Here is an 18,632-nt window from a genome sequence, read left to right as displayed (position 1 = left end):
AACCTCTGTATTCAGTTCATCAGTAGGAGCTGTCAACATTACCTCCAAAATCTCTCAAATTTTGCCTCTACTCTCCGTCTCTACTTTTCACCCTAGATCCATCACTGTAACTTGTGCTGGGGTAAAAACTTAAGAACTGACGTAGCTTTGTCTCTTTTTGACCTCTGTAATCCATGACCTACTCAGGAACCAGAGTGATCTGTTAAAAATATAATTTCAATTGTGCCATTTTCTTTCATAAAAGTCTTTGCTTAATATCTAAACTCTTACTCAACTTAAAAAGTCTTATTTCTCTGAATTCATCACATTTTCCTCTCTCCTACTCTGCTCCAGATACACCAATTTTTTCTTTTCCTTGAACATATAAAGCTTGGTTCTGCTTACTATACTTTGTGACTGTTTTTTTTTTTCAACAGTCACTGCTTTGATTTGATGTCCTCTATTCAGAGAACACCTCTTTCCTAACCTCACAATCTGAAATCCTCTCCAACTCCCCCTGAATCACATCACCCTAGAGTAATTTCATTATTATTTATTTATTCATCCTCCCTCTCAGCTCCCTCCAACAAGAAAGTAAGCTTTACTAGAGCAGGAATCTTGTCATTTGTATTTAAAATGCTTTTCCCAAACTTCCAAACTCCTTGTTTGAGGCCAGCATTACCTTGATTCCAAACCAGACAAAGACCCCACTAAAAAGGAGAACTAAAGACCAATTTCCCCGATGAATATGAATGCAAAAATTCTCAACAAGATACTAGCCAACCAGTTCCAACAATACATTAAAAGAATTATTCACCACAATCAAGTGGAATTTATACCTGGGATACAGGGCTGGTTCAATATCGGCAAATCAATCAGTGTGATACATCACATTAATAAAAAAAAAAGTAAGAACCACATGATCCTCCAATAGATGCAGAGAAAGGAATGGACACAATACATCATCCTTTCTTATAAAACCCTCCAGAAAGTAGGGATAGAAGGATCATGCCTCAAGATCATAAAAGCCATATATGAAAGACCCACCCCTAATATTATCCTCAATGGGGAAAACTGAGAGCTTTCCCCGCTAAGGTCAGGAACATGACAAGGTTATCCACTCTTACAGCTATTATTCAACACAGTATTAGAAGTCCTAGCCTCAGCAATCATACAACAAAATGAAGTAAAAGCCACCCAAATTGGCAAAGAGGAAGTCAAACTTTCACGCTTTGAAAACGACATGATACTTTAAATGGAAAACCCAAAAGATTCAACCAAAAAACTTCTAGAACTGATCCATGAATTCAACAGACTTGCAGGGTATAAAATCAATGCACAGAAATCAGTTGCATTTCTATACATCAATAATGAAGCAGCAGAAAGACAAATCAAGTAATTGATCCCATTTACAATTGCATCAAAAACCATAAAATACTTAGGAATAAACCTAACCAAAGGGGTTAAAAATCTATACACTAAAAACTAAAGAAAGCTTATAAAAGAAGTTAAAGAAGACACAACAAAATGGAAGAAGACCTGATGCTCCTGGATAGGAAGAACAAATATTGTTAAAATGTCAATACTACCCGAAGCAATCTACACATTCAATGCAATCCATATCAAAGTAATACCAGCATTCTTCACAGAACTAAAAAACACAATCCTAAAATTTGTATGGAACTAGACAAGACCATGAATAGCCAAAGCAATCCTGAAAAAGAAAACCAAGCCTGGAAACATCACAAGTCCCGACTTCAAGATGTATTACAAAGCTATAACCATCAAGGCAGTATGGTACTGGCATAAAAGCAAACACATAGATCAGTGGAACAGAATAGAGAACCCAGAAATGGATCCACAAATGTATGGCCAACTAATCTTTGACAAAGCAGGAAAGAATATCCAATGGAATAAAGACAGTCTCTTCAAAAAAATGGTGCTGGGAAAACAGGACAGCGACATGCAGAAGAATGAACCTGGACCACTTTCTTACAGCATACTCAAAAATAAACTCCAAATGGATGAAAGACCTAAATATAAGACAAGAAGCCATCAAAATCCTAGAGAAGAAAGCATGCAAAAAACCTCTTTGACCTTGGCCACAACTTCTTACTCAACATGTCTCCAGAGGGAAGGGAAACAAATCAAAAATGAACTATTGGGATTTGTTTAAGATAAAAAGCTTCTACACAGTGAAGGAAACAGTCAGCAAAACTAGAAGGCAATCTATGGGATGGGAAATTACATACCAGATAAATAGTTAGTATCCAGAATCTATAAAGAACTTAACAAACTCAACAACAAAAAAACAAATAATCCAGTGAAGAAATGGGCAAAAGACATGAATAGACACTTTTCCAAAGAAGACATCCAGATGGTTAACAGACACATGAAAAAATGCTCAATATCACTCATCTTCAGGGAAATACAAATCAAAACCACAATGAGATACCACCTCACACCTGTCAGAATGGCTACAATTAACAACTCAGGCAACAACAGATGTTGGTGAGGATGTAGAGAAAGAGGACCCCTTTTGCATTGCTGGTAGGAATGCAAACTAGTGCAGCCACTCTGGAAAACAACGTGGAGGTTCCTCAAAAAATTTAAAATAGAACTATCCTATGACCCAACAATTGCACTACTAGGTGTTTATCCAAAAGATACAGGTATTCTGTTTTGAAGGGGCACGTGCACCCCAATGTTTATAGCAGCACTATTGAATGGATAAAGAATATGTGGTGTATATATATATATATATATAGAGAGAGAGAGAGAGAGAGAGAGTATATATATATATATATATATGGTGTGTGTGTGTGTATATATATATATATATATTAAATATATACTATGTGGTGTGTGTGTGTATATATTATATATACACTATGTGGTGTGTATATATATATATATATAATGGAATATTACTCAGCAATCAAAAAAAAAAGAAATCTTGTCATTTGCCACAATGCAGATGGAACCAGAGTGTGTTATACTAAGCAAAATTAATCAGTCAGAGAAAGACAAATATCATATGACTTTACTAATATGTGGAATTTAAGATACAAAACAAATGAACATAGGGAAGGGAAGCAAAAATAACATAAAAAACGGGGGGGGGGAATGAAAGGCTCTTAAATACAGGGAACAAACTGAGAGTTCCTGGAGGGGTTTGGGTGAGGGATGGGCTAAATGAGCAAGGGGCATTACGGAGGACACTTGTTGGGATGAGCACTGGGTGTTATATGTAGGGGATGAATCACTAAATTCTACTTCTGAAATCATTATTGCACTATGTGCTAACTAGCTTGGATGTAAATTTAAAAAATTACATACATACATACATACATACATACAAATAAATAAAAATGTTTTTCCCAACACCTAAAATAGGGCCTAACACATAGCAGCTGCACAGTAAATAGTGTTTGAATGAGTCTCTAATACCACTGTTCTATATCCAACTCACTATCTTTTCTTGTTTGGAATACAACAAACTAGCTTATAATTTATATTATTTTAACAACCACCCTTTCTAATTCATTCTCTACCTAGGATCTTTTAAAACTACAATCTGATTATCCAATCCTCTCTCTGTCATAAGCACATCCCATTTAGGGTGTGACCCACAACTCCTTCTCCAGTTCATCCCCTGTTAATCTAGCTCAATGTGCTTCTTTGTCAAATAGTAGAGGAAGATTGGAGATGGTTCCAGTACATTTTTTAGTCATCAGTATTCAGGATTGCTGTTAGTTTTCTACTCTTGTAACCTCACCTTATTGCCTGTGCACCTTGCACCAGGATGTTTTTTCAGGCTTCTTTTTAATTTGTAAAGAGAAAGAACAGGAGGCCCAAAGGTGATTACCAGTCAGAGCAGTTCATCATTAAAAAGGTCTGAGATTTGTGGCAAATGGATAACTGTAAGATACAGGTCAAATGGATTTTGCACTATTCAGGCTCAGGCTGAATTACAAAAATTAAATAGCACTCTAATTAACCAGAGTAGTTAGCACATAATTCAGATCTCTAGAAACCCAGCTGATTGTGGATTTAAAAAAAATGTATTGTATAACATAAAAATCATCCTTCCCCCCACCCCCATATACAGGCTTTAAGGGTGAAAAGACAGTACAGATTTCTGCAAAAACAGAACTATTCTTACTCTCCAGAAGAAAGGTGGATTCTGTGTTTCAAAGAGAATAAAATATTAACCTAGCGAGAGACAAAAGAAGTTTTGAATATTGTTGTTAAGTGCTGCATATATCCTGATGTGGGCATTTTAGGACTGCACCAGATGAATGAAAAAAAGGGGGGGGGGATAGGATTAAAACAACATTATATGCAAGTTTTGTAACTAAATCTGCCTCACCTATTGCTTTCTGAAGGTGTAAAATAGCCATTGCTCATCAGGTATAAGTTACCATGCTGGCATGCTACCTAGGTGAACTTAAAAATTGCTCATTGTAAAGAATGATTACATCAACAAAAATTACTTAAACTCTTGATAAATAGCTGTAAAAACATGTTGGGAACCTTCTAACAGAGACTTAAGATCGAGAAGGCACTATGGAAATACTAGAGAAATTTCGGGAGTATATCCTCTGCACATGAAATGAAAAATAAAATGAAGTCTGATTTTACTATGGCACTAAAGAAGCATAGGCAAATCACTGTGCAATATGGGCAAATATCAAAGCAGAGACATGAAGTAGACAAGTGGTTGCTTTAAAAATTAAAGCAATATTACCACAGGGAAAATATAACAAAAATCCCTTGTTTTCAAATATCTAAATTTCAAAATTCATTTAAAATGTTTCCATTTAAGGGTTAATTTCACACTTTTTACAATGTCACTTTTTAAATTTTTTTCCTAAAACAATGAGGCTAATGATAATAACTAACATTTATTGAGTTTTCACTATGAGTCAGACACTATGTTAAACACATGCATTATCCCATTTGACCTCACTACTCCAGGAAAGTAAGAACTATCTGTCTTGTACAGATGAGGAAACTATAATTCACAAATATGTAGTAAAGTGGCCCAAGATTTTACATATAGTAGGATCATATATACTTGTGAATCCAGGGGTTTCTGCCTCCAGTACCCATATTTTTAACTACTACCCTATACTATCTCCCTAATTTAAATTTCACCTTTTCCATGGAAATGAAGTGAAGAACTAACTAAAATCTGCTCAAGTGAATTACATTTACAAAGATTATGGCCACTCATAATGTATTGCTCATAATAATATATGATATTAAACTTTGGAGAAGTGGCTTAGATGTCTTTCTTTTTGTCCACTTCAGATACTGTTTGCCCCAGGTCATAATGCTAATGTAGCAAAAATAATCGCATATTTTGTTGTGTTCTGTGCAATGTTTTTCCTACAATGATCTAGTCACTGGGGCAAACTAGGCTTTTGTCTTTATAAAAAACAAGAGAGTAATTCAAGGATCCTGCAGGATGACATTCTTCATGCTGTATTTTTCTTAATAGCCAGTATGAGTAAAGGTATTTTATGTTCAATTAGGAAAAGATATTTGAAGTTTAAAGTTTTGAGGGGGATTACAGTGGAAGTTTTTACCCTCCATAGCTTTATGCCCATTGGGTTTCTTGTCACACCAAAACATTTTTTTTCAGAATAAAATTCATCTTAAAAGTAAGCATTTTTGGGATGCCTGGGTGGCTCATTTGGTCAAGCACCCAACCTCAGCTCATGTCATGATCTCATGGTTCATGAGTTTGAGCCCCGTGACTAGCTCCATGCTGACAGCTTGGAGCCTGGAGCCTGCTTCAAATTCTGTGTCTCCCTCTCTCTCTGCCTCTCCCCTATTCTCTCTTTCTTTCTCTCTCTCTCTCTCTCTCTCTCTGTCTCAAAAATCAATACACATTTAAAAAATAAAAAAAATGAAAAAGGTAAGCATTTTCTTTGGGGGGTGGGGACAAAAAGTTTCTACAGTTTTAAGTAACTTTTAAGAATGGATCTGAATTGTAGGCTTATAATTAGGTCTACAGTACTAAAAGTTGGTTAAGTTGTAACAGAGCTTGTGCCCTGGATTTTTGTTAGAGGTAACAATGTTTACAGTTTCCTAAACTGCTTATCATTGGATAATTTATGCACATATGTAATAAACAAATATTTACTGAATACTTGCTGTATACAAGGCACTCATTTAATGATAAATAATATAATTTTCTTTCTTTATGGAGCTAACAGTCTTGTTGTAGAGGGTGGGATGAAATGCACATAATATAAAAATTTTCAAATAATAAGAACTGCCATGAAGACAATAAAGCAGGATGACATGATAAAATGATACTGATGGGTGAATGTGGCTATTTTAAAAGGGTTGTCGGAGAAGACCTCATTGAAGATGTGACATTCATTCTGAGAACTTTATAAGAGTGAGCCATGAAAATGTTCTGGGGCAAAAGCATTCTACTCAGAGAAAAAGGTGGGGGGAGCCATAAAATGAAAACACATGTGGTGTGTTTAAGGAACAGAAAGTAAGCCAGTATGCCTATAGAATGGAAAATGTCAGATGAATGTTGAGATGAAATAGGTCTTGGTCAGAATTGAGATTTTCTTTTATTGCAATAAGAAATCATTGGAGGGTGATTTACAGTTTGGAGGATTAATTTGGGGCTATATGATTTATCAAAGAAGTTTGGATTTTATAGCTAGGAGTTCCATTTCTGTCTGCCTCCAACAAAAATAATATATGGAAAAAGATTAAGAGGTCTCTAGCCATAGTGCTATATTGAAACCAGAGCTTAAGCCCTCATATTCAGAGACCACTCAGTGAGCTACAGTTTATACATTTTACTTAATCACAGTGGCAGGCACTATTTTAGGTATCAGGGAAATAGCTCTGAATCAGAACAGTTTCTTGCCTTGGGGCGCCTGGGTGGCTCAGTCAGTTAAGCATCCAACTCTTGATTTTGGCTCAGGTCATGATATTAAGATTTGTGAGATGGAACCCCGCATAGGGCTCTGTGGTGACAGCAGGGAGTCTGCTTGGGATTCTCTCTCTCCCTGTCTCCCTGACCTGCTTGAGCTCTCTCTCTCTCTCAAAATAAATATTTTTTTTTAAAAGAGAACATCTTATTGCCTTATATTTTGGATGAGAGAGCAGAAGGAACCCTGAGTACTTGTAACACTGAGTACGTATTGATGGTTCTTTTTAATAATCTATATTCCTTGTTAGTCATAAAGCTTCAGGACTTGACTGCATTATTCATCAATTATGATTGATCTTGAACATATTAAAAATGCTTGACACATAGTAGGTACTCAATATCCTTAACGAAACTGAATTAAAGATTATCATGTTGGCTTTAATCTCACTGATACACAGTTTTCCATTGTGTGAATGTATCTTTTTTTTTTTTAAACCATATCCTATTTTTGAACATAACCATATTGGGAAATCATTTTTTTTTCCAAGAAGGCTTTATGTTTTTATAGGCCTTTGCTGTATCAGTCACTATGTTATCCTCATTTAGTATCATGCAGTCTACCTTAGACCTGTGAATGTAAATCTGTATGGGTTATACCTATTTTGCACGTAAATTATGTGAAGTCAGTTAATCCCCAATGTTTTTTGTAAACATGTGTTTCATAGCCACCTAAACATGTTCTAGTTTGTTTTCACACATCATAAAGGAAGTAACATGGAGGAAATTTGTCCTTTCCTATTTCCAGCTCTACATCCTATTATTTAAAAAAAAAAGTCCTATTATTAAAAAAAAGTTTCTGATTATTACAGAAGCCAGTTTAAAATACCACCACATTTTGATTTTTCTCTGGGCTTTCCCTTCACTTTCTATGAACTGTGGACAGTTCCTCAAAAGTGTTGTATTCAATTTTATGTTGCCCATTCAACAACATTGGAATGTCTATCTCTCTTCTCATTCTCCTTCCTATGTAATTTATTTTCAACCTATGGGATTTAGCTTAACTTTGACCATTTCTAAAAGCCTTTGTTTGACCTTCCATATTGGGTTAGCTGCCTAGGTTTCTCCTATTGCCAGTTTTATCACATATTATTGTAATTTCTGTTTACTCCCAGTTTATTTTTCTAGACTATAAACTCCCCATGGGCTGGGACTAGATCTTAATTACATTTCTAACTCCACCTCCTAACTCTATGACTACCAAATAGTGGACTTTTAACAAAAATCTGTCAAGTGAATGAATAAATTGATAAATTAGCTGTCATTTTCTAAGGCAGATCATAATTTAATTTGTTCTCATGGTCTGGTACATTAAAAAAAAAAGGAGGTGGGGTGGGGGCTTTGTTCATACATGTGATTTGCCCGGTCTCCTGAGTTCTATTTTTATAATTGTATTTTGTATAGTTTGATTCTTAGCATGTTACTTTAGAGCAACATAGCTTTTAAGTCTGAGGTAGAAAAGAAAGAAAAGACAATCTAGTATTGGTATAAATCTGCCCTTAGGACCCATTTCTCAGGAAAAGCAAGCAGGAGTGAATAGTGGTTGAGGATCTAAGAGCAGGCATGTGTCATTAAGAAAGAGAACAGGGCATCATTTCTACATTCACTTTCATTCCTCTGATATTTCAGCTCACAAAAGCTCCGGCTGGATTGTTGACAGTCACTGTGTAAGAACTGGGGTTTCTACTGCCTTTATACAGGAAATCAGTGTGGCTGTATAAGGAGTGAGAAATGGTGTTTCCGTCTCATGAATAAAAACTGTGTATCTTGATGTTGCTGACAAAGAGCTGAAGTTACTAAGCCAATGATATACTCCCAGGAAAATATAGGTGAAAAAGATACTTACTATTTTTTTTTCTTTTTTTTTCCCCTTTCCTAGCTCTTTATCAGCGTTCAATTCAACCCAAGGAACCAGGAACCGAGGAGGAAGGAAGTAATTGACATTCAAAGCCTCTATTTTTAGACACCTTTACACTTTCTTTTGCTTCTAACTAGCAAGGATTTTTCCAAACAAGCTTTTAATTAGCAGGTGAGTTTAATTGATATGTGGGTTTCTCAGAAGGGGAAAGGACCTCAATGCAGAAAAGGAGGGAGGAGGGACTCCAATCACTCTGGCTCACAATAGAAGACCATTAATTCATTTGCACCTGGATGTTTTAAAGGATCAATTTACTGTAGCAAAGAAAGAAGGCAGAGAATCAAAAGGTTGGAATCTGTCAGAGAAGAAAGAGAGGCACTATAATTTAACATGCTATGCGGATGATTTAAAACTTGGAAAAATATTGCTACTGATGTCCAAATACAGAAACTAACCTATTTGCATTTAGTCGGGCTCTGTCCATCTGCTGAGAGAAGATTAATGTTTCAAAATCAATGAAGTTATTTTTAAGTTTTTAGTCTGCAGGAAAATAAAAAATAAAACAAAATACATAATTAAATCTCTTTCATTGCTCTTAAAGGAGTATTTTATTAATGTAATTGAATGTGAGGATGTTTTAAAGATTAAATTCAAAGAGGTCTTGCTTTTTGTGTGGGCAAGAGCAGATACATATCCTGTGTCCAATTTTCTAAAATAGGAAGTTGCAGGAAGCATGGGAAGGCGCATACATCACAAATCAAAAACCACTGGTTGCGTGCAACAGAGACCAGTACTGACTAACCTAAGGAGAAAAACAAAAGAATAAATTGAAAGCATATTGGCTTTCTCACAGAATCAAATGGATGGCTCAGCAATAAAGCCTCACAAAAGGACAGAAACTAGAGAAGCTCTGAAATTTAGGTAGCAGAAACTATTGGAAGGTCTCTTCAAGGAAAGAGGATCTGATCATTGAGGGTTGATTTCATATGCCCACCCACTGACAGGGGAGGTGAGATAACTTCAGTTCCACCAGCATTATCTGTAGTCAGAGAGAAATACTTCATCAAGTAAAAAATTCTAGATGCCAATTCAATCTTTGACCTACTCTAAAACTCTATGTATGTGTGTAAATACACACATAACATGTAATCTATACATACATATGTAGACATATATTGTTACTAAATGGTAATTACCAAAATTTTACCCAGTATTCCAGTACCAGTATTCCCTGCCTACTTCAGGATGATTATAGGTGTTGAACAGGCATGTTGAAACTTTGTGCCACATCAGACATTGTTAAAGTGCATGTTCTCCAATAGCCAGAGTGGAAGTCTGCCTTCCAGAGGAAGAAAATTCCTCTTTGATTTCCTGCAGCCAGAAACTATTTTTTAAAAAAGGCTGAATTTTCATCCTTTGAGATGCCTTTCCAGATAATTTGATATTTATTCTTTAAATAAAAACCCTAAATAATGGCCTGGACCTTGCTGAGTTCACCATAGAACTGTCAGAGACTTGTATTTATTGGACAAATGATAATTACCAAGAACACAGAGTCCTAGAAGATAAACCAGCTACATACACATCTCCTACCCCTACATTTCTCCCTTAATAATAGGCCAAACTGAGATTTTTAGTGAGCGTTATTACAATTGAAACTATTTATCTGTTTATAATAGGAAGAGATAGCTCATTATTTATGAATGAACCACTCTTTTCAGCATAAATATTGGGGACTCTTGATATTTATCCTAAAGACGATACAGACTGGTCCCCAACTAACAATTTTCTTGACTTTACCTGGAATGAAGGTGATACATATTTAGTAGAAACCATGCTTTGAATTTTGAATTTTGGTCTTTGTCTTGGTTGGCAATATGTATATGACATTTTATCATGGCACCAAGCTGCAACTCCTGGTCAGCAACTCAGACACGGAGGTAAACAACTAACACATTTACAACCATTCTGTACGCATACAAACATTGTGTTTAGTGCTTTCAATACAGTATGTAATAAATTACATAAGATAGTCAGTACTTTATTATTAAATAGGCTATGTGTTAGGTGATTTTGCCCATGTGTAGGCCAGTATACATGTTCTGAGCACGTTTAAGGTAGTTGAGGCCAAGCTATGATCTTTAGTAGGCTAGGAGTTTTAAATGCATTTTTGACTTAGGATATTTTCAACTTATGATGGGTTTATGAGGATGTAACCCCATCATAAGTTGAGGAAGATAGGTACTTTTTTTCTTTATTAAGAAACAGAATGGGTGAAAATGTTTTTAAGACTGTTGCCTGACCTCATGGTTAGTTCAAATGGAAATGCATTACTATTTTTGGCAAAGTAATTAGATTCATAGCTTGGCTAACTTGGCTTATGTACAGGCACTCTGTATTTGTAAGAAAAATCTGGAGTGAGCATCATATCCAATTACAATTCTGCCTTGTGTGATTTGTAGTTCCCTGTTTGTATCCTTCTCTAGAATGTTAGCTAGCAATACAAGCTCTCATAGCAAGCAGCTCCCCAAGTCCAGTGTGTGCTGATGTTAGGAAGGTAATAAAAACAGGAACCCTTGAATGCTATAATTGGTGATCCAGCCTCCTAGACTACTGAAAATTAATTGACCAGATGTTCCCTACCCAACTGTAATGGGGGATAATACAGGAGACTGAGTTTTCAACCTTCCCCAGGTGTGCACATTTGAGCAGAGAAAAGTGATTATGAGTGACATGATGACAGCTGCAGTGCCCATGTTCCACACTGCCCTTGTGTATCTGTTATATATTTAGGATTTTTCCCCTGAGGCACTTCACAGATATGAAAATAGACAATGAACAAAACCAAAAGACCTTTAAAATAGTAAAAAAAAAATAATAAAACCTTAGAAGTTGTGAGTATTCTATCATGTGTATATTAACTATTGTTATTTAAGGTCACATTTAAGCCTGTCACTGTAAGCTCTTCTTATAATTATGTGCCAGGCCCTGTACTAAGCACTTTACATTTTGTGATTAACCTTCACAATTTTACAGGTGGGTACTTATATCACCTCTGTTTTTTAGATGAGTCAACTGTCATTTTGAGAGATGGAATCAATCTCTCACAATTACTACAGGAAATGAGAGAGTAGACTTGTGTATCTAATATCAGAGCTCATGAACTTACCTAAGCTGTATGGTTTCCACAATAGCAGGTTTGTTCACCTGTCCAAGGCACACTGTGATAAACCCATTACCTGTATTATCTCATTTAATCTTCATAACCAAGATAAGTACAAAATACTGTCCTGGTTTCACAGAGGAAGATACAGATATTACATGAGTTTGATCAACTTGATCAAGGTCATATGACATTACAGAACAGAGAAGGTGCTCAAATATACTTTTCTCTGATTTCAAAGCCTAGGTGTTACCCACAATGAAGCAGTGCTACAGAAAGGATGGGTCTTGTGGATGTGAAAGTATATCATCACTATTTTGATTTAAGTCTGATTTCCTTTATTGTCCTTATTCGCATGTTTACATTCACGGCCAAAGTGATTATCCTGCCGTCTTCTCCTATGCAATATTCCTTGAGCTTTAATTTTGAATGGGACCCAAAGCATCCCTTGATTATTTCATGCAATTGCCCTCAAGGATTATTTAGGAACAAAATGTTGTTCTTCTAATAAAACAGCACAGCTGTCTCAAAGAGCTTTTAATCCATCTTTTTAAAAGATGTGGACTTTCTAAAATAATGTCGCCCCCATTTGTCTTCTATGAAAGAAGATATTTCAAAACCAGGAACACCTATCATAATAAACCATTAAGATGACTCCAGCCTTTCAGTATATTTTTAGAATTTCATATTTCACCAAATGTTGTTATATATAATTCATGGTAGTGGGATATGATGGGATATGACAGTTATCTCATTTGTGAAGAAAGACCAAATAACTCATTGTCCCACATCCACAAATAAATTATTCTTGTCCCCAAGCATAAGATTCTGTTTTGTTCGTTTCCTTACCTTAATGGATTTTCTTTTCTACATTAATATTTTTTGCAAAAGACTATGACCCTTAAATATCAATTTGGCTATTGTGAAAAAAGGAAAATTCTCAGAAATTAGCCTCACTGATCTAAAAATGAAAACAAAGCTGGATGTACTTCTAGAAGTAAAGGAGGCCTTGAGTGATAATTATTTTGTACAATTTCATTCAGTGTTTTTGTCACATGTCAAACATGTGAAGAGAAAGCCTGAGTTTTCCCTTTGGGGAACTTTGAGCAAATATCATCTGTTTTAGCTCAAGGAGGGTCTAGGGTTCTATTTTTATTTTTTCATCAATTTCAAGCATCCTATATTTGATTCTAACATTGTAACTCTATACTATCTAGAACTTCCAAAAATTAAACTTGGGGTCTTAATGTAATGCTTTAGTCCACAGGGCATTTAAACGGATACATGAATATAAGTGAATGAAAATGTTCCTTAATTAAATTGCATTAGTGTTTTAGAATATGCCTCAGTAAGTTTTGCCTGCATTTTCACTTCTTATTCTGCATAATCATGTATATTTCTTATGGTTTTTAATCTTACCTGATGTGAATTTTAGTCTATGTAGTCTTCGTTCATTGATCTCCTTAAAGACAGATTATTTCCTATTTTTTTCTTATTATCTCAATTTGTTGGACATTCATAAGAGCACTCAATAACTCTTTTTCAAGTCAAAGTGAAATTAATTTAATGCTTTTCAAGGAACAGAAACAGTCTCATGTTGCCTCCTTAAGGGTAAGGATCAGTGTTGAAGGAGAAGAAGAAGGCTAGCAAGGAAGCATTTGGAGGAAATCCTAACTCATGCTTTTATTAATTTTTTCTTAGAAAATTTTCCATGGGAAATAGTGTGATCTTGCATTTAGTAATGCCTTTTCGAATGCAAATTTATAAGTACATGTTTATAGAATAACTAAAGTTATGTATATGTTTTTGTCCTAAACAATCAATATATACTATATAAATAATATATAGAGAGCACTTTAATTTGCATTTGTACTTACATAAGCTAGCGTAAAATAACTTACTTGACCAAAACATTATCACACATTTATATATTTATGTAACTATGTACAATTATCCAATTATGATAGGTGATAGATAATAGATGACAGATCTTAGTTGTGTGTCTGTGTGTGTGTGTCTTCTGTTTGCTAAATATGAGTCTCTCTGTGTGTCCTATTTGCTAAATGTTGCCTGTGGGTGTGCAAATGCTCATTGCATCAGGCAGCATTGATAGCTTTTCTCTAATCTTTTTATGAGAATGTATGTAGGGAAGAGGAAAGAAATATCCAAGTTAATTGTCCCAGTATCGTCAGTAATCACCCCTCAGCTGGACTTCCTGGACTTTGATATCATCTGAGTGCAAAGCTAATAATAACTCCAAAAGCTAGATAGCCACTGGCCTCTACTAAGAGTTCCTCAGAAGCGACTTTTTAGAGCCCACCACAACCAGGGATTTAGAGCAATGACAGAGTCCTGCTAACATCATTTTAATAATATCTTTTGAGATAGTCAAATTCTTAACTCCTTGACCATTTTGCATTGATTCTGGTTACTTTTCAGTAATCAGTTGATTAAGGCAAATATACAAGCAATGATTCTTCAACAGATTCTACAAAACGTGATTGTTGATTTGGACATGCAGTAGCCAATAGAATTCTACTGCTTACTGCCTTCAATATTTAACATAAAGATTGAGGGGTAGAAAACTGCAAGAATAGAACAAAATGAAGATACAAAATCAGAGCATTTTAGGGAGGGTGACAATGGAGCTGAAGACATTTTGTGTGTCTTTGAGGTGTCAGTTTCTCTGGCATGTCTGTTATATCCCTGATCTCATTAGTTTTCCTCCTTAGGGGTAGATTGGTTATCTGCAGTTTCCAGATAAGGAAACTAAAATTCAGAGAGGTTCAGTGGCTTTCCAGTGCATTTTCTTCTAGGAAGCCTTTCTTTCCCATCGGAATTGAAGACAGGTATCCTGGCTTACTCTTCCTCTTTCCCAGCCCTGAAATTTAAGCCCCATGGGGAACTGAGATTTTGTTTATCTTATTCATTATTAGACCTGAGAATTTAATACATTCATTAACTTTCTTCAACAAATATTATATGCCAAATATATGCCATGCACTATAGAGATAATTAATAAAAACAAACCATACTCTCTGTCCTTAAAGAGCTGACATTCCAGTGTAGGGAGACAAGGATGAGCATAAAAATTATGTAAAATATATAGAATGTGAAATGGAGAAAGGCATGATGAAAAATAATAAAGCAGGGCAGTGGACTAGAGAAGGAGTGGTCAGGGAAGTCTTTCCAAAGAAAAGAATATTTGAACCAAGACCTAAGGAGACAAAGGATCAAAAGGATCAAAGGGAAGAGTGTTCCAGGCAGAGAAAATAGCCAGTTCCTTGGTGTGGAGCAGAAATGAGCCTAATATGTCTGCATGCAGCAAGGAGTCCAATATGGCTGAGAGGAAGGGATGAGAAGGAGAATAGCATGATACCAGGTCAGACAGGTAGAGGAGGGTAAACCTTCCAGGTTCTTGTAGGCAGTTTACTAAGAGTGAGACATTTGAGTAATAGGCTTGGTGTGACCTGATTTACCTCTTCCTAGGATGATCACAGATTGCTGTGTTGAGAACAGACCAACAAAGGTCAAGAATGGAAGCAGGGGGATGTTTAGAAAGTATTAAAATAATTCAGGGAAACATAATCACATCTGGCTTAAACTGACGGGGGGGGGGTGTGGCAGTAAGGTGGTGCGTAGTGGGGTGATTATGGATATATACCTTGAAGGTAAGTCTGACACCATAGATATGGAATGTGAGTGAAAAAAACAAAGTCAAGGGTGATCTCAGAGGTTTTTGCCTGAGCAACTGGAAAGATGGTACCTCTAATGGTACCTTATTATGCATTTCTGCTTAGCTGAAATCCTAATTGGGATACTATTTTCCCCTACTATCACAGAATTTCTCTGGATTCTCATAATTTTCACTCTTTGCTTGTTTTTTAAAAAATTACTAATTGTTTCCCCCCATTCTCAACCACTCTTGTTTAGAAATAAGGAAACCTCTGTTACTTCCTCAGGTTCTGTCATTCTGATGTAGAAAATCAATAAATAGGTAGTCTCTTGCAAGGTAGCATGTTCTGGGGGGAAGGTTTGGAGCTGGGTGTTAGACATGCTAAATTTGAGATGCCTATTAAACACCTTACCTGAGATATGAGTCTGGTGATTGGATATATTCAGGTCATCTGGAACTGTAGGAAGGTTCAGGGCTTGAGATAGGATATGGTGTTATCACTGTAAAGATTGAATCCTAAGTCATGGTACTGGATGAAATCTCCATGGGGTTAGTGAGGGACTGGTAGATATTAGTTCATAGTTGATAATTTTAAATTTTGTATGTACAAATGAATGGATGTGTGCAACAGAAGGGAGCTAGGAAGGAAACTAGTTTGACATCAGAGGCCTTGTGTTTCTTACTCTTTGTGTAGATCTAGGTTTTTAGTTGGAACAAGAGAAAGTGGTTATTTTAAGCAACAAAAAAAAAAAAGGAAATTTACTCAAAAGAAGTTGGGGCACTCACAGATTTTTTTTCTTTGAGAATTAGAGGACCAGGTTTGAATGCTACATAAGCAGAAATAAGAACTATAATTACACAACCATTAAAAAACCTGTTATCAGTATGTCACCTTTAGCAACAGAGTATGAATGGTGATGGTTATAATGATACTAAGGGAAATCTTTTTTGATGAATGCCTACCTTGTGGCAGATCATTAGCTCATGTAATCCTCACACCACTTTGGTGAAAGGTGCTCTGGTGTTCTCACTTTCCAGACGAAGAAACAGAGGGTCAGAAATGTTCGTTAATTCTTCTAGGTCTTACAAATGGTGAGCACTAGAGTCTGGATTCCCATCCAGATTAGTCTCATACCAAAACCGCTTTTCCCATTTTACCAGACTGCCTCTTTATGTTTTTGTTTTTTTATTTTTTTTGTTTATTTATTTTTTAATATAGGAAATTTATTGTCAAATTGGTTTCCAGACAACATCCAGTGCCAGACTGCCTTTTTAAAGCAACAAGTAGGGGCAGTGTTTCAGAAAAGGCTGCAAATTCTTTTCAGAACGCTGTGAGGTAGCCTGGACTGATGGTTTATTTCTGCTTAATAGAAAGGAAAACAGAGCTAAATGATCTAGCCCAGCCCAACAACCTATAAAGCTGACCTGAGATTTGGCTCCCAGGGCGCTAAATGTGAATCTGAACTTTCTCAACATCCCTTGGAACTAAGTTTAGCAAAACTAATGATGATTCTAATGAAAATATCTCTATCCTTTTGCAAAATTTTTTACAAGTTATTGATTGCCTTCAGTCATACATATATGTGAATGTATTAAACTCCTATATTTATTCATTGTGAAATTGGATATTTTTGGACATTCTAATGATACTTCTTTATGCATTTCTGCTCAACTCAAATCCTGATTGTGATAGTATTTTCCCCTACTATCACAGAATTGCTCTAGTTCTAATAATTTTCAATTTTCACTTGATTCCTTTTTAATTATTAATTGCTTACCTCCACCCCCCCACCCCAAACACTCTTGTTTGGAAATAAGGAACCCTCTGTTCCTTCCTCAGGTTCTGTCATTCTGAAATGGAGAATCAATCTCTTTCGTCAATAAAATATTTCTCTGCCTCCTTTGTCATTTATTTTTGTATTGGATTGTCTTTCACTTTATTTCTCTGGTCTCTTTCCTTTTGACTCTTTTAAAAATTTATTTCTCCCAACTGAATCACTTCAGTTCAGCGGAATGAGATTTTGCTTGCTTTTTCTCCCTCAACATGTTATGTTTATCATGAGATTAACATCTTTATTTTTTTGGCTCCAAAGTCTCTTGAACATTTTCTCTCAGGCATTTTTATTTTCCTTCTTGTCTCTGTGGTTCTGTGTTGTGAAAGTTCTTCATAGCCTGTTCTCCACTATCTTTTAGTTTGTCCTGTTTTCCTACATCAGCTTCTAGGGAGGTTTTATTCTTCAGTTTTTTTACACGATGATATCAGAAATCTCTGCTACTAGGTACGGTCAAAGAATTATAAGTCCTCTGCTCTGTTCCGCTCTCTGCACATGTTTATTAGTAAGTGGATAGTATTGGAAGAGGTTCCATTCTTATACAAGGCTTGTCCAGAGTTATATTTATTTTTAAAAAGTACTTCAATCTAAAAGAAAGTATATCTCAAAATAAGATTTAGTTTTGTAAAAACTTATTGGTATTCAAGTGTTCAAGTGGTCTTGGTAACCCACAAGAAATACTTTTCTGAGTTATCACTGCATATTGAGTTATTTTAAGTTTTTTTTTTTTTTTAATTTTTTTTTTTCCAACGTTTATTTATTTTTGGGACAGAGAGAGACAGAGCATGAACGGGGGAGGGGCAGAGAGAGAAGGAGACACAGAATCGGAAACAGGCTCCAGGCTCTGAGCCATCAGCCCAGAGCCTGACGCGGGGCTCGAACTCCCGGACCGCGAGATCGTGACCTGGCTGAAGTCGGACGCTTAACGACTGCGCCACCCAGGCGCCCCGAGTTATTTTAAGTTTTGATTACTGTTTTGAAAATGAAAAGTACAACAGCTGCACACAAGAAACATTTTACAGTGTAAACTTAAATGTTTTGAATGAGATTGATAAGGTTGGGGCAGCACTTGGGTGTAGTACACAGAGTTGAACTCTGGAGTTGAACAGATTTGAGTTTGAATCCCGGTTTCACCTCCTTACAATGTGCAGCCTTCA

General features: G+C 35.8%; 1 protein-coding gene across 4 annotated transcripts in view; it reads left to right on the top strand.

Annotated features, from left to right (window-relative positions):
• TENM2 (teneurin transmembrane protein 2) overlaps positions 1-18,632 on the top strand; it is a 2,391,334-nt gene that overhangs the window by 1,064,704 nt on the left and 1,307,998 nt on the right. For all 4 annotated transcript variants that reach the window (XM_045040340.1, XM_045040320.1, XM_045040321.1 and 1 more), the window contains one exon: positions 8,826-8,975. The gene's annotated coding sequence lies outside the window, so the exon portion shown is untranslated. The remainder of the gene's footprint in view (positions 1-8,825; positions 8,976-18,632) is intronic.

The sequence above is a fragment of the Felis catus genome, chromosome A1 (genome assembly GCF_018350175.1).
Source record: "Felis catus isolate Fca126 chromosome A1, F.catus_Fca126_mat1.0, whole genome shotgun sequence".
NCBI lineage: Eukaryota > Metazoa > Chordata > Mammalia > Carnivora > Felidae > Felis > Felis catus.
This window is presented reverse-complemented; position numbering and strand designations above follow the sequence as displayed.